Source organism: Pongo pygmaeus, chromosome 13 (genome assembly GCF_028885625.2).
Source record: "Pongo pygmaeus isolate AG05252 chromosome 13, NHGRI_mPonPyg2-v2.0_pri, whole genome shotgun sequence".
Lineage (NCBI taxonomy): Eukaryota > Metazoa > Chordata > Mammalia > Primates > Hominidae > Pongo > Pongo pygmaeus.
This window is the reverse complement of record NC_072386.2, coordinates 55,448,733-55,465,017: the sequence shown is the minus strand read 5'-3', so window position 1 is coordinate 55,465,017 and position 16,285 is coordinate 55,448,733. Positions and strand designations below refer to the sequence as shown.

Genomic DNA, 16,285 nt, shown 5'->3' with positions numbered 1-16,285 from the left:
GGAGGAAGCAAATATTTTCATTAAAATGATAATAAAATGTCATCCCTATGAATATAAAGGTTTAACCGAGTACCCTGCTGAGCAAATGAGCTTTATCACAAGCATGTGGAACAGTGTGCTGGGCTGAAATGGATTTCAGAAAAATTTATATTTGAGCCTTATTCACAGAATTAAACAAACACAATGAAAACAAAGTAGTTTTCTGAAGCAGCCGCTTGCAGATGAAGGCCATATGACAGCACAGAAATGGCTGCCCTCAAAGGGGCAACTCCAGCCCGAGGGCACACCTAACTCCTTGCCTTCGAGGATGCCAAAAGCATCCCATCCAAGCCAGGTTCTACATGGCAGGAAGAGCACGTTGACACTCAAACAAACACTGTTTGCCTAGCCCCTACTCACGAAACTTTGTACCATAAACCATCAAACTCTTTAATTCTGGCTGCAATTTTAAATGGTCCAGAGACTTAAAAATTACTTCCATTTGTTTAGATCTGGAAAGAGCCTTGGAGGACATCTAAATCCATCATTTAAGAATATTTTTAAGTTACACAATCCTTTTGCCAATTCAATCTAATGGAAACGGAATGGATCAATATTAAAATGGAGCTCCTTGGGTAGGGACTGTGGTAAAGACCCAGAACTCCATCTACTCATTCTCTCCTGTTCGCTGTGTCTACCTCTACCCCACAACTTACCCACACTCTGGCAGACCCCTAAAACTCTCCCCAGGGCTGCAAAGAAAGGAGCCTGCAAAATACGGAAGGGTCTACTACCTTTTGTGTGTGTGGCTTCTTGTGACAGATAAAAAATTGAAACCCAGAACGCTTAACACAGGACTTCCATTTCCAGCAAACTAAATAACCTGGAAAGCCTCCTTCTAAAAATACATGGAATGCTAGCTAAATACAAATATCCATTTAAATGCATAAAATGAACTCACGTAGACAAACATCAGTTTGACAATGGGCACAACCTATGATCCAGCAGGTCCACATCTATGTATGTATCCCAGAACTGTTTTTCAACTTGTCAGTGGAGATGCATCACTGGGTCATAAAACTCTTTCCTAAATTACAATGGTGTATGAAATAGTCCAGGTTAAACTGAATTAGAGGTTAAGTGTGATGGCTCACACCTGTAATCCCAGCATTTTGGAAGGCTGAGGCATGTGGATTGCTTGAGCCCAGGAGTTTGAGACCAGCATGGGCAATGTGGTGAAATCTCATAAATTAAAAAAAAAAAAAAAAAAAAAAAATTAGCTGTGCGAGGTGGCACACACTGGTAGCCCCAGCTACTCAGGAGGCTGTGGTGGGAGGATCACTTGAACCTTGGAGATGGAGGCTTCATTGAGCCATGATTGCACCACTGCACACCAGCCTGCGTGACAGAGCAAGACACTATCTCAAAAATAAATAAATAGGCCATGAGCAGTGGCTCACACCTGTAATCCCAACATTTTGGGAAGCCAAGGTGGGCGGATCACTTATGGTCAGGAGTTCAAGACCAGCCTGGCCAACATGGTGAAACCCTGTCTCTACTAAAAATACAAAAATTAGCCGGGCATGGTGGCATGTGTCTGTAATCCCAGCTACTCAGGAGGCTGAGGTAGGAGAATGGTTTGAACCCGAGAGGTGGAGGTTACAGTCAGCTGAGATCGCACCACTGCATTCCAGCCTGGGCAACAGAGCAAGACTCTGTCTCAAAATAAAATAAAATAAAATAAATAGAATTAGAATTAAGTAGAAAATAAAGATAAATATTATTCTGAGAAACTTTTGTTCCATATACGCATACATGTACATAAATGTAGCACATGTATGTGCTGGGTTTCCATGTAACTGTGTGGACAAAACATTTTGAAAAATGCTATTGTAGAGAAGCTTTTGTATGTTAGGAGAAGGAAATATACAAGAACACTCACTGAAGCATTGTTTATAATTGTGTAAAATTAAAAGCAATCTAAGTGTTCATCAACAGAAGAACAGATAAATATATAGTGGTCTGTTCATGAAACAAAGCAGTTCAAATGAACGAACTAGAGCTAAATTGTTGAAATCTTATGCTAAATTAGATAACAAACAAATCGTAGAATATGTGTGGTATGCTTCCATTTATTTAAATTTTTAAAAAATGCAAAATGACAGTACATATTGTGGAAAGGTGCATGTGCATGCAGAAAAGGTCTGAAAGCATGTACGTGCAAGATAGTGTTTATCTCCGGATGGAAGAAAGGGAAATGGGATTAAGAAGTCTGCAAAGAACTTCAACTATGTCTGAATCAAACCCATCAAAATGTTAGGATTGCCTCAGACTGGGTGTTGGGACACAGAGTTTTGTTATTTCATTCTATTTTTTTGTTGATTAACTTCCTATGTCACCTGTGTCCATGAACTACGTGAGTTCATTTTATGCATTTGCACATTTAATGTTTTTTAAAATCACTCACCTGCGGCCAAAAAGCTGATTGGCAGAGTATTCTGGACTAAACCGAGGGCAGGATCCTAAGTGATTCGCAGTCTAGTCTTCTTTCCACATGGCTGCCAGTTCATGATCTGTTTGCAAATGAAAGGATTTGCATCATTTGGTCCTAATGTTAGCAATTTATTTTTACCTGAGAGATGATGCTCCCCACAGTCCACCGAGGCCACATCTGCTCTGGCAAGAAAGTGCACAAAGCACATTTGCTTTGTGAAGGCTGAGCTGTTACTTCACAGCTTGTCACTTGGCTCTGTTTCCCAACTTCACTTGTGCATTGCAACAAAATGCTAAGCCACTGAAAGGTCAGTAGAGAGATGATCTAAACATGCAAAAAATATCAGCAGAGACAGAGAGAAACACAAAAGGGAGGGAAGGGAGGAAAAAAGAGCTTTGAATGGGAAAATAGACAAACATAAAAAGCAATCAAATTAAAATCAGAATATTACTGAGAAACCACAAAATAAGCATCAGGTGTATTTTAAATGATGGGAGTAACTTGAAAGAGTAGCATTTTTATAGCCTTTGATCACAGATACACAAACTAACAGAAGGAAGTTCGTTAACGTTTGTTTTCGTCTATCTGAAGACAAAAACAAAAAGACAAATGATACCTTGGCAACAACTGGGGAATCAAAACAGAGAGATTTATGGTGCTTTGGAAAAGTTCAGAGCAATGGTTTTTATCATTGGCTCCTTTACACTCTTCAAGTTACATAAAAGGCTCTTATTTCTGTTCCTTCTTTCAGACTAAATAAATACATATCATAACTTCCAGGTCAGCTTTAGCTTTTCAGGTGGGTGAGTTAAAGCCTTCTGCTTTGTTGAGGGGGGTGGGGGCAGAGGGGTGATACTGGCAGAAAATGAAGATAACCCTTGTCGTATAAGGTCCAGAGCAATCATTCCCCGGAGTTAAGTAAACTGGGCCAGGTGTGGTGGCTAACACCTGTAATCCCAGCACTTTGGGAGGTCAAGTCAGGCAGATCACCTGAAGTCGGGAATTTGAGACCAGCCTGACCAGCATGGAGAAACCCCGTCTCTACTAAAAAATACAAAATTAGCTGGGCATGGTGGTGCATACCGGTAATCCCAGCTACTTGGGAGGCTGAGGCAGGAGAATTGCTTGAACCTGGGAGGCAGAGGTAGCCATGAGCCGAAATCACGCCATTGCACTCCAGCCTGGGCAACAACAGCGAAACTCCGTCTGAAAAAAAAAAAAAAAAGTAAACTGTATGTGATTCTGTCTTTTGGATACCTCTCACCCTGGCATGCCCACCGAGTCCATGAACTATGAACATATTCCTTTTGTACTCCTGGTGAAAACTCAGCTCTGTAACAGAATTCCTTCGGTTGTCTCAAGAGCAAATGCAGCAGCAGCTAGTATTTATTGAGCACTTTACTCTCCTAAGTTTTTTACCTCGTTTAGTCTTTACCTTCTCAGGAAGGTACTATAACTAGCTCCCTTTTATAGATGGAAAAACTGAGATGCAGGAAGTTTAAATAATATTGCTCAGGTCATCTAAAGCGACAGAACCAGGAATTGGAGTAGCCAGCGGATTCTAACAGCTTGAGCTTTTCAGTGCCACACTATCCTGGGAGGTGGTATTTAAGATAAGGAGAGGCAGCTGCTGAGATGACAGCACCAAATTACATTAGCGGCCATGAGGCCCTTGCTCCAGCTACAGTGGTTCTAAGGGGAAGTATTTACATGCCAATGAAGGTGAGTCACTGAAAGTCAGAATCCTTTCTTCAGAATTTCTGGCAACCCACAATATCTGCCTCCAGAATAGGGTAGAGACTTTTCAGAGCTCCTATATATCTTGCCCTACCCAAGTTATGGCTAATTTTCACTATACCCTCACTCCCCAGAGAATCAAAGCGGAGCTGGACTTGGAAATGATATTGAATAAAAGGCAGAAGATTGAAGCCTGAGCTCAGGATTGCCACTTACTAGCTGAATGGACTTAACCTTTCTGGGCCTTGTTTTCCTTGTGTGTAAAATGAGAAAAAATAATGCCCACTACATAGGATGGTGAGAATCAAACCAGACAGAGGCATGGAGAACTTTGATGGCACATATTGTTGACATGCAAGGATTTTTTTTTCTTTGTCCTATAAGTCAAAGGGCACATTATGGGCACATTACAACCAAATTCTATAAACACCTATGACAGGGCCATGCGAATCCCAAAGAGCCTTCCTTTGTAGTATTATTATTAACCTTGGTCAGGTCATGTTCCTTTTTTTTTTTTTTTTTTCATCTGTAAGAGGAGGGATGTTAATCACCAAGGTTGCCTCCAACTTTGGTATTTTGTGGTTTTGTGTTCCAGGTGTAGGAAAACCAAACCCAGAATTTCTAAATGGCAGGTTGGGTACTTCAGGCAACCTTACTCTTCTAAGGGGAACAATCACATTCCTCACATCCCATCACTCACACAAGAAATCTAACATCTATTATAATTATAGTGCTTCCAATGGCCAGCAAGTTCAAGTGTTAGAGAAAAAGAAAACTGGATTGTCTACCAGAGGTGAGTGGATATCCCATTTCACAGGCAACCTGTTAGCTGGGGCGGGGGCAGTGGTAGCATTCTGACATTTTTGTTCTGGGTAAACCAGACACACGAGGAATGCAGGACATTGTGACCTTTGAGGGATCCTCTAGCCTTGTGATCTCATGTGACTGCTTCACTGATAAGTATCACTTGAAACTGATGTCAGGTATGACCAGCCCAGGGCCCTTGCAGGCTTCCTGCCTCTCTGCAGGGTCTCTACACAGGGGACTCTCAAGCACTAGACAATGTCAATGGGGCAGTCATAACTTGAGGGGGCAACTGGAGCGTAGTCTTGTAGCATCTGTGTGCTAGTTGAATGCTCTCCCAGTCCCTCCAGAGCAGGGCTGACCCCATTCCAAGGGAAGCTAGTCTCCTGGAGAGCGTAGGAGCTGCGGCTGGGAATGATGGATCCATTCTTAAAGGGAAAGAACAAGAGGGGATTGGTCACTCTGGTCAGAGAGTCCACTACATAGACCACCCCCAGTGGTCTCACCCCCTGGGCTCTGCCAGCCTCAAGCAGGCGGCGGGACAGTTCACCTATGCAACATGAAGCCAGGTTAGCAGCATGGAGATTCATCACGATGCCAGTGGGCTGAGTTGCTGGCACATTACCATGAGATGAGCATGGGTAGCCTCCCCAGGCCCTGTGCAGTGGGAACCCACTAACAGTTCATTCTCGGTCTCCAGCAGGCCATGCTCATTTCTGCCTTGGCCGTTCCCTCCTGAAATATTTGGTCCTCAGCCTTGCACAGCTGGCTCCCTTCTGCAACTCAAGTTTCATTTCAAATATCACTTTCTTAGGCCTTCCATGGTCACAGCCTCCCCAACCCTCTATCACACACCCTGTTTTGTATTTCTTATAGACCTTTTCAATTTCTGAAGTGATCCTATTCATTTGTTTTTCGTGTTTATTTTCTATTTTCTCTTTTAGAATGTGAGCTCAATTATAACCAAGACCCTCTCTGTCTTCACCAATCAATCCTCAGCACCTAGAAAAATGTCAAGCAGATAATGCAGAGTCAATAAATATCAGTAGAATTAGTTAGTTAATTCTATCTAGGACAGGTGTACAGTGGCATGAACAGGGTTTCTCTCTATGCTCTAAAGCAGTGGTGAGATTTCAAGACTCCAGGGTGGCTTGGTAGATACTTTTGAATATCTAACCATTGTAGGTGCCATCCCCTGTTCTTCTATCCCATTAAAGATCTGAGAATCATTCTCTGAGCCATAGGAACTGGCTCCTGGCACCCATTTTTACTATATACTTTTTTCACTTAGGAATGTTTTTGGTTGCAGGTAAAGGCAACAATAACAACAACCTATTAAAGTACACTGTGATGTCAACAAATAAGTTTTCATTTTTCTCAAATAAGAACAAATCAGGGGGGATGCTGTCCAATGTCAGTGTGGCAATTCAACCATACAGGGACCTTGGCTCTTTCTCCTTTGCACCCTCTATTCTTAGCACACAGCTTTCCTCTCATACTTGTCACATCATGGTTACAAGATGGCTGCGGAATCACCAGGCATCATGCCTGCATTCCAGAGAAGGAGAAAAGCAAAAGGAGACAGAGCCATGCTTGGTAAATCTGTTGTTCCTTTTTATAGGAAAGACAAAAGCTTTCCCAGAATCATATCCAACTAACTTCTATTTATAACTCCTACATTAGAATTGGGTCACAATGCCACTCTCAACCAATTACTGACAAAGAAAAATGGAATTACTATGACTGGTTTAGACTATCACAATTCATCCTCTGGGACTGGAGTGGGAATGTATCTTCCCTGAGATCAAGCTATTGTCACACTCTTCTGAACAAATAGGGATTCTAACAGGAAAAATGAGAGAGACATGGCCGTTATCTCTGCTATAGCTAAATGAACTAGAGTGGGGATGTGACCAATAATTGGGCCTATACAATTCTCTTTGCCAAGAATTACAGCTGAGACACAGACACAGAGAAAAAGGCAGATCCCCTGCACCATTGTGTTTCTGAACTTTGAGATGTGGTTGTTTAAATTCTTTAAACTTTATCAGATGCTTAAGTATTTTACTACCCTAAAAGTGTCTTCTTTTCCTGAAGCAAGTTCAAGGTGGTTTCTGTTGTCTAAAACCAAAGGGTCTTTGTTATAGGAGTGTCTAACTACAAACATTCTGTGTGGCCCAGTCAGGCTGTGCTGCAGGGTTTATATAGGGTGTCAGACAGTCATTCACACCTCCCTCAGGAACAGCAGGGCCATTTGCACCAAACCCTCTGCTCCTCCTGAGGTGACTGGAACATTGTAGACATTATGTCATCAGCCCAACAACATCCTCCTTTTCCCTTTCACCTTCAGACAGCATTTGCTGAGGTCCCAAGTGAACAAAGAGGCCTTTGGACACTAAAGGCCTGTGTTGCACAGAGGGATGGAGGTTGTATAACAGCATCCACACTAACTAGTGGAGTACTGGGACTGCTGAGATGTCACATCACTAGTCCATGATAAAGGCTAAAAACACACCATACCTTCTGATCATTAGCCCAGTGCTCTATTTCTTTTCTAAACCACCTGAATATCTAGGTCAAAAACAAATACATTCACACAGTCATCCACACCCCCTCACACAGTCATCCACACCCCCACAATGAGGAAAGACTGTAATGTGAAAAGCCTGCCCAGCCCAGCTTAGGATTCCCTTCCTGCTAATAGCCACAAGGAATATTTTGGGGCCGATTATAAGGATTATCACTCACCTGTTCTATAAGGATATCTCCATATATTTCTTGCTCTGTCATCTCTGAACCTGATATAAATTATTTGTTAATGTATATCTTTCCCTGACTTATGCAAATTTTAGACAGGGTTTCTCAAAATGTGTTGCTTGCAACTTATCGGTTTTATATGAATAAATGGTTCTGTCAGATAACTTTTGGAAACACCTGGTTAAAGAAAGTTAAATGGCTTTTTAATTGCCAGACATTGCAAAGGTGTCAATATTCTAACACGCGTGATGAATATCTAAGAAAGGGATGCAGTATGTGGCATTTTCCAAATTTGTTTAATCACTTAATGAAAGCTTTTTTCTTGACATATATGAAAGGCTGATGATCTAAGAGATGAGCTTTGGGAGACACTGCTGGTGGGGAGGAGTACGGGGGTACATCCTAAAACCCCCTACCTCTAAGTACCAAGAGACATATTCTGTGACTTGGTTTAGTAGGTAAGGCCGAAACTTAGGTGTTCCCTAGTAAATATTGCTAGATAGTTAGAACTGCCACTTAGCACACGGCACCCGAGTCCTGCATTACAGCTGCTATACTGGGCAGAAGCACATCGCTGTATGGGGGGAGTATACTGTGTTCTTGGACTAATCATGTTATTTCTCTCAGCATTAGGTTCCCCTCCTTGAAAATAAGCATTTTAGGCCATGTGAGAATGGGACGAATGAAGTCATTATTGGAGAGTTTAATACCCTATTAGTTTTAGTTTTCTTCTGTTCCAACCTTTAATCCAAGCAATTTTGGTTGATGTGAGGGTGATAGGCCACATTGGCTTCAGTGACCTGACATGAATTAAAAACTTATTTGTCTTGTCTAGATCCACTTTCCTGAAAAGACCACTTGGTACAACATGAAAATATCCTCCCTACCTATAGGCAAACATATCCCTAAATATCTGGCACTGATTCCATTGCCTCCTAAACTTTATATGCTTCAAGCATCCCTGAACTGACATGATTTCAGGAGAATTTAGTGCCTGGATTGACAGTGGTTCTGCCAAAGCTTCATCTGTAGGACATCCAGAAAGAAAATGTCCTTTCCCTGGTAGGCTATTTTTCAGGGGTAGAGAGAGTCAAGTCAAAGAAGAGAATAACTGAGCAAATTCATTTATTGTCACAATTTAATAATATAAACTGCAGTTCATAAAATAAGTCTGAGAGAATTTTGTGTCTAACTCTAAAAGTTCAACATTAACAGACTTGTGATAATAAAAAAAAATCATTGTTTATCTTTATCCCCAAGAGGAGTATGTTCAGGTTATATTAATAAGGATCATAACTTCTCTAAATTTACTTTGGCCTTATATTCCCCTAAATGGAATCATTTGAAGTGTCTGAGAAAAGTTCAGGTTTTAACCACATCCCTGTCTCTTAGTTCTGTAAAAGAGGGAATGGTCTTTGTGGCAACGGGAACAAGAATATTAAAAGGCACAGTAGTGTAATAGGAAAAAAATGAACAAGAGCATCAGAGAACCAAGATTCTAGTCAGTTTTCAGACAGTCGATGTGCTTAGGGGTTGGACTGTGTCCACCAAAAAATTCATATGTTGAAGTCCTAACCCTCAGTACCTCAGAATGTGATCTTTAGAAGAGAAAGTCTTTACAGGGGCAATCAAGTTAAAATAAGGTCATTAGAGTAAGCCCTAATCCAGTATGACTGGTGTCCTTATAAGAAGAGGAAATTTGAATACAAACATGCAAAGAGGGAGGATAATGTGAAGAGACACAGGGAGAGGATGGCCATCTACAAGCCAAAGAGAGAGCTCTGGAACACATCCTTTCCTTACAGCCTCAGAAGGAACCAATCCTGCCAACCCTTTGACTTGTGGATGCTCCATCCCCAGAACTGTGAGACAGTAAAGTCCTGTTGTTTAAGCCACCCAGTTTGTGATACTTTGTGATGGCTACCCTGACAAATTAATACAGCTGTTTTCCTGGGTAAGTCTTTTAATATCTCAGGGTCTCAGTCTCCTCATCTATAGCATTAGGGGGTAGATGGCCTTTGAAATTGCTTTTATCTATAAAGGTTAGTGATCAATGATGCAGGTAGCCTCTCTCCAATTCTCTTGAGATATACACAAGTACCATCTTCTGAGAAAAGCTTTCCGTCTTATCTACGGATCAATGGATTATAGATGGGTTGAAACCCGCTTTGATTATCCCATCTGGCCACCCTAATTTATAATTCAGTAATGACTTTAATAAGCAAAATAAGGAGGAAAGGAGGCTCGTAGTCTCCTGTGAAATGCTACAAACTCACAGTTCATCTCTTTTTACAAGGAATTCATCATCTGGAAAAACTTACTTCTAACAGATTCTAATGGAGGTACTAGGGTGGGGCTCAGGCAAAAAGATCAATAACAAATGTAAATTTTATGATGTGGTTCTCCATGGCGGAACCTCTGCCAAGCAAACAATAAAAGCACACACTTTGTGCTCTCTTCACAACCCATTTCTGGACTCTCTGTCACTCAAATGTTTATCATGAAAGAAAATGTGTTTCAGGCACAATTATTAAACTTCTGAGTGTTACTATCCTGTTCCATCTCAGCAATAAAACAGTTAATAACAAGGACTTTTTGCAACATTTATCAACCTCTCATCCGCATGTATCATCTTGGTAAAATCCCAAACTATTAATGCTTCTTCAAAGCCTGGAATATAGTATTAATGTCAGAATCATAATGGGTAAGAGGAACATTTTGGCAACAGAAATTGTAATTCTAAATGCTGTAAAACAGAACTAATGTTCTAGCTCCCCTTCTCTGTACCTCATTGAATATATACTTTCCTGCCAAAGGAAATAGGGAGATAAGCATCCTACTCTATAATACAATTTTATCATTGCAAACCAGGGTCACCTTCTTAAGTAGCTGAACAGCTGGCTTAGCATCAAGTATACTAAAACAAAACTCAACATACTTTGCAAACATATATCCACCATTTAAATGGACAGTGCTTGTATCAGTCAGGATCCCAGTGAGACCGGACACTCATATTAGATAATTCAAAGAAGGTTTATTTAATAAGGAACTTTTTACAAGGGTGTATTCAGGATGTAATAGAACCACAATGGTTTGCAGGCAAAAACCAAAGATTAGAAGTTGAAGTGCTTACACCACCCTTATGTACAAGGAGACAAGAAGGAGTTGCCAGAATCGGGAAGAAGAAAGTCATGTTGAGAGGACTGCCTAGAAATGTGATACAGCCCAAGGTGGGCTCCCAAGGAGTGAGCCAGGTGAATCAATACCCTGATTTTACTTACCTCCCTCACTTCAGTTTCCTCCCAGGACACCCCATTGTTCAAACCCAATTACAGACGGAAAAAAGAGTGCCCATTAATGTGTTCCGTGCGGGTCAGCCTCTAAAGACTAGAGTGAGTAGATTTGGAGGGGGTGATTGGACAGTATACAGCATAGTGCTAAATAACCCTAACAAACTCATTGGGATACTATTTGTAAATTTTGAGAGTAGAAAGATGTCTACTCTTGTTCACCACTTCATTCCCAGCTATGTCATTCCAATACCAATGAATTCTCTGATTCTCTTGTTACCAGTGGAATGTGTCCAGGTTCTGGGCATCTTGAACAAAGAATTGGTCAAAACGCACAAAACAAGGAAGGAATGAAGGAATTTATTGAAAATGAAAGCACACTCGACAGTGTGGGAATGGGCCTGAGCATAGGGGCTCAAAGGCCCCGTTATAGAATTTTCAGGAGTTTAAATACCCTCTAGATGATTCCATTGGTTACTTGGTGTACGCCCTACGTAAATGGAAAGGATGAAGTAAAGTTACAAAGTCATTTACTCAGTGTACACCCTATGGAGAGGATATTTCCTGTCATAGCTGAAGTATGAATCGGCCTTATGTCCCCTGCCTCTAGACCCTGTTTTCCTGCCTAACTCTGAAGCCAGCTGGGTGGCAACAATTCAATTCGATTCAGACAGTAGCTATCCAGAGTTAGCCTAGACCCCACACAGTAAGGCTTCGGTTCCATAAGAAGCCCTCACTTTAGATGCTAGCTGTACATGATGTCTCCAGGCTACCTGTACTTCTGCCCAGTCTACCACAAATTTGGGGGGTTTTCACAACCACTCCCCAGGTTCAATAGTTTGCTAGAATGACTGACAGACTCAGAAAAGCTATCTACTTTCAATTACACTTTTATTATAAAGGATACAATTCAGGAACATCCAAATGGAAGTGATGCATTGGGTGAGGTATGGGGCAGGGAGAGGACACAGCTCTTCCTTGCCCTCTCTGGGTAAGACACCCTCCCAATATGTCAATGTAGTCACCAAACAGGAGGCTCCCTTAGCCTTATTGCTTCAGTTTTTATGAAAGCATCATTACCACATAGACAGTATTTACTAAATCATTTCCCACTGCTGATTGAACTCAATCTCCAGCCCCTCTACCCTCTCTGGAGGTGGGGACGAAGGCAGTGCAGAGCTGACAATTCTAACCCTATAATCAGGTAGTTGGCTTCTCTGGTGACCAACCCTTATCCTGAAGCTATCTAAGTATGGCCCTCTTAAGTCACCTCATTAGCATGCAAAAGACACTCTATCACTCAGGAATTTCCAAAGGTTTTAGGAGCTCTGTGCCAAAAACTGGGATGAAGACCAAATATATTTTTTTTCTCATGTTACACCAACACATTGTACTACACAGGGCCTGGCCCATAACAGACACTCAGTATTTTCTCATGGATGATGCAGTCTTCAGCAGGCCACTCTAGGGTTCTTTCTTCATTCTTTCCTGCCTTCTTTTCAAGGTATTAGTGCATCTGTTAAGCCTAAATTCTACATGGTTTTAAGATCCACATCCTCCTCTAGCTGGATACCTTGAGAAGACAAACCTTAATGGCTCCCTGAACATTAGGGCAATTCATACCTCTTGACATCCCAGGCATAGGTAGACTCAAAGTAAGATCTTTTAGAAATGGAATCTTAACTATTGATGGATTAGCTTCTCCAGTCTCTTCACAGTTTCATCTCTTTCATCAACCACCAGGCTCTTATGTCCTTAAAAAGAGGAGGAAGCTAAGGTTGGACATTTTCTGGGGGTGTTAGGATATTTTGTCCTAATGTCATATGTTGTACATCATGCCACCAAAAAGAATGCACATTCTGGATGGTTACACAATGATGTGAGTTCCACCTTATTCTTTAAAAACTCCAAGTGATCAACATTTTACATATTACAGGGGAAAAATAGATTTCTACCAGAAGAAAATGTAAAACCAGGAATGAGGAAAACAAAGGATGTAGCAAAGCTATTCTAAATCAACTTGAGAAAATGAAAGTGAAAAATATAAACCCATTCAGTGCTAACATATCTTGAAAATATGATGTGAAATTTCGAGACTTAAATAGGGGTAAGGGGGAAGAGTGTTGAAGTTTTGTATCTATCAGCAGAGCAAGGTGTCATTCTGATGGACTGATAGGTTTCCCTATGGCTAGTAATGGCTTTCTAACATTAACAAAATAGGCAAAGCTCTATTACCAATCTCTGGGTTCTCTACCTGAAGAGTTATCCAATGGCTTGAGTAGGTCCTTTAGGAGAACATTTTTAGCCCTGCTCACACACTCATAGCCAACCTTTCTGTGGAAGTGGGGTGCCTTTCAGCCTGAGCAAAAGTAGTAAATGGATTCCTGAATTTCTTCAGTTGAGTGTCCTCTCTGGGTAATGCATCCTTTGTGCATGAGACACTTGCTTTGATCAGTAAGCACACATATCATCACTTTAGGCACTGATCAAAAAAATGCAGCCAAGAATAGACTGTGATATACAGCTTGCAAAAGTTTGCTAGAGACTCTTGATACTGGGAAAAATTGCCTAAGGCCATTGTTCTAAAGCCAGTTGATCATCCTGGTTATTTAGAACAATAACCAAGTGGGGAGGGATAGATAGGTAGGTCATTGAAAGGAAAGACAGCAAGAGAGAATGGAGTGAATACCTAGGCCCCACTCAAAGTTGTACTTAATCAAAATTTCTAAAGGGAGGGACTTTTAAAAGTCACAGCCTTTCCCCCTCCCCCCAATCATACAGCAGTAAAAGGTAAATCAATTATCCTTTCCATATCTCTAAACTATACTTATCTGGATTGGGTATATTAAAATAACATGGAGAATCTTTTCCAAATATTCTGAACCTCCTCTCTTCCCTTCATCCCACCTCTTCTTCAGTTGAGATCCACTGAGCACTACTTCTCTATTACACTCAGCTACTAAAAAGAAATATATTTGGGTCACATATCTTAATTCCCTGCTGACATACTTTAATGGAATTAATATTTAACAATACACACTTGACTTAGATCAGAAATGCCTTACAGGAGTTACCTATTTGAATTTTACGTTGTTACATCTTCTGGAAAATCATAGTTTCAATCATCTGACACGTTATTCCATGTCCATTACATAAACTCTTCACAAAAATTCCATATCAGAAGAGAGGTGGTCCCCCCACAGAACATGTCTGTTCCTTTCTAACAGACAATGATAGTGAGATAATGCGAAGCATTGCCCCAGTGTCTCAGCTGCTAAGAAACAAGCCTTTTTTTTTTTTAAAGAAATAACTGCACATATTGATAAGAATCCTTTGAAATGGAGCCTTGGAAGACAATGTTGTCCAATAGAACTTCCTGTAATGATAGAAATGTCCTATACCCATACTGTCCAATTCAGTAGCCAGTAGTCACATGGCTAGTGATCACTTAAAATGTGACTAGTGCAACTGAAGAATAAATTTTACATTTTATTTAATGTCAACTAAACAGCAGCTTATGGCTAGTAGCTACATTGAACCGCATGACTGTAAAGTTACTTCTTTCAGACTTTGCAGTTAGTACTTACACAGAAGTAAAACAATAGAATTTTTTTATGGTAGTTTCAATTTAGGTGCAAATACTATGTTTAAATTATAAGAGTGTCATTGTCTTCTAGTAATATTGTTTGAAAGGATTTGTGCTTAACTGGCCTTGACTATAGAAGCTTGGCTGCTCCCAATAAAGAGGAAAAGTATCACGTCTTCTCTCTAGGGCAGACTTATTTAACAGGACATGTCTCTGGTCTGGGCTGATGATAGAATTGCTGACCTTCTGCTGAACAGTGCCACCACCACACCCCACCTAAGTGATGGTGGGGAGTGGGGATAACATTTATTCTCCCCTCAGCTAGGGAAGGACCCTTCAATATTCCAAACCCACCTAGTAGAGGGAGGGCAGGAGGTGGCTTTAAAGCTTGCTTTGTTTAATTCACACCTGGAGAATGTGCTCTCTGTTTAAGGAAGAGCCCAGTGGGTTTGCCAGATTTCTCAACCTCGACACTACTGACATTTGGGTCTGATAATTTCTTTGTTGTTGGGGGCTGAATTGTATTTTATTGGATGTTCAGCAGCATTGCTGGCTTCTACCCATTAGATTCCATAGCATCCTTCATCCCTCCTAGTAGTGGTAACTGAATATTTTTCCAGACGCTGTCAAATGTCCTCTGGGGGGCAAAATCACCCTGGATTGAGAACCATTGACCTAGACAGTAAGGTTTTAGACTGGAGACAACTTAAAAAAGGAGACCCAATCTAGCTTAGTTTTTTTTTTTATGTTTGTTTGTTTTGTTTTGTTTTATTATTTTTTAAAATATACAGTCCCTAGCAGATGCCTGGTGCATGATATGCATTCAAGTAAACATTGCTTGGATGAATGAATAAAAATCCACTGTTATATATTTTTAACCTTTAAAACATCTACTTCAGTGCCTAATATAGCGTAAGAGCCAATGAACAAATGTTTTCTGGTCTCTCTTAATATTCCTACAGGTGTTAACAAAAAGCAAGAATTCCTACTTATGACTATTTGAGGAAGAAAAATCATAGGAAAAATAAATCTTTTGCATGCCTTAACGTGCATGAAGCCATCTTCCTGGCCTGTTAGGATTTTAAGCTAATAATGTAAGTCCAAAAATATAGTCTTACCATTTCCAAAGGAAGTGCCATAATTGCAAGTGAAAAAGCAAGGCTCCTTGACTTCCTCACCTCCTCTTCTCACCAAAGTTCATCTGGGTGCTGGGTCAGTAAAATTCCTTCCTCACTGAGTGTGGGAGCCAGTCCTCTCCAGCACCAGATACAATCTCCAAGAGCCCAGGCTGCCAGCTTCCCTGCAGGAGAAAAATAGATGGCTCAGTTCAGTTTGTGGTTACTGAACCTTTAAGCTTCATTTGCCAGCAGGTAATGCTTTTATCTCATTTGTCACAATCAAACCCTGAAGAATAAATCTACTGCCTAATTAAAGCTAAACCCTTTGCACCTAAAATTTAGGAGATCTCTCATCTCCAAGTACATATGGAATAGCACGGCAGAGAGAAAAAGGCATTCCCACCACGCACAGATTTAAACCGACAATACATTTAGCATAATCTGCCCTTCACTGTCTCTTTACCTAAACTCTTTATGGCATTTTAAACTTCTTGGACAAGATTTTCTATTTAATGGGAAA

At 40.8% G+C, this 16,285-nt stretch overlaps 1 long non-coding RNA gene across 2 annotated transcripts in view; it reads right to left on the bottom strand.

The window, feature by feature from the left end:
• The window catches only part of LOC129043443 (uncharacterized), an 86,107-nt gene extending 70,160 nt beyond the window's left edge, over window positions 1-15,947 (bottom strand). The window contains exons 1-4 of one of the 2 annotated variants that reach the window (XR_008504467.2): window positions 15,766-15,947; window positions 12,685-12,815; window positions 3,557-3,679; window positions 2,447-2,797 (exon numbers count right to left, since the gene is read on the bottom strand). This is a non-coding gene — a long non-coding RNA (uncharacterized LOC129043443). The remainder of the gene's footprint in view (window positions 1-2,446; window positions 2,798-3,556; window positions 3,680-12,684; window positions 12,816-15,765) is intronic. The other variant, XR_010123306.1, reaches the window with a different exon arrangement.
• Between the last annotated feature and the right edge of the window lie 338 nt (window positions 15,948-16,285).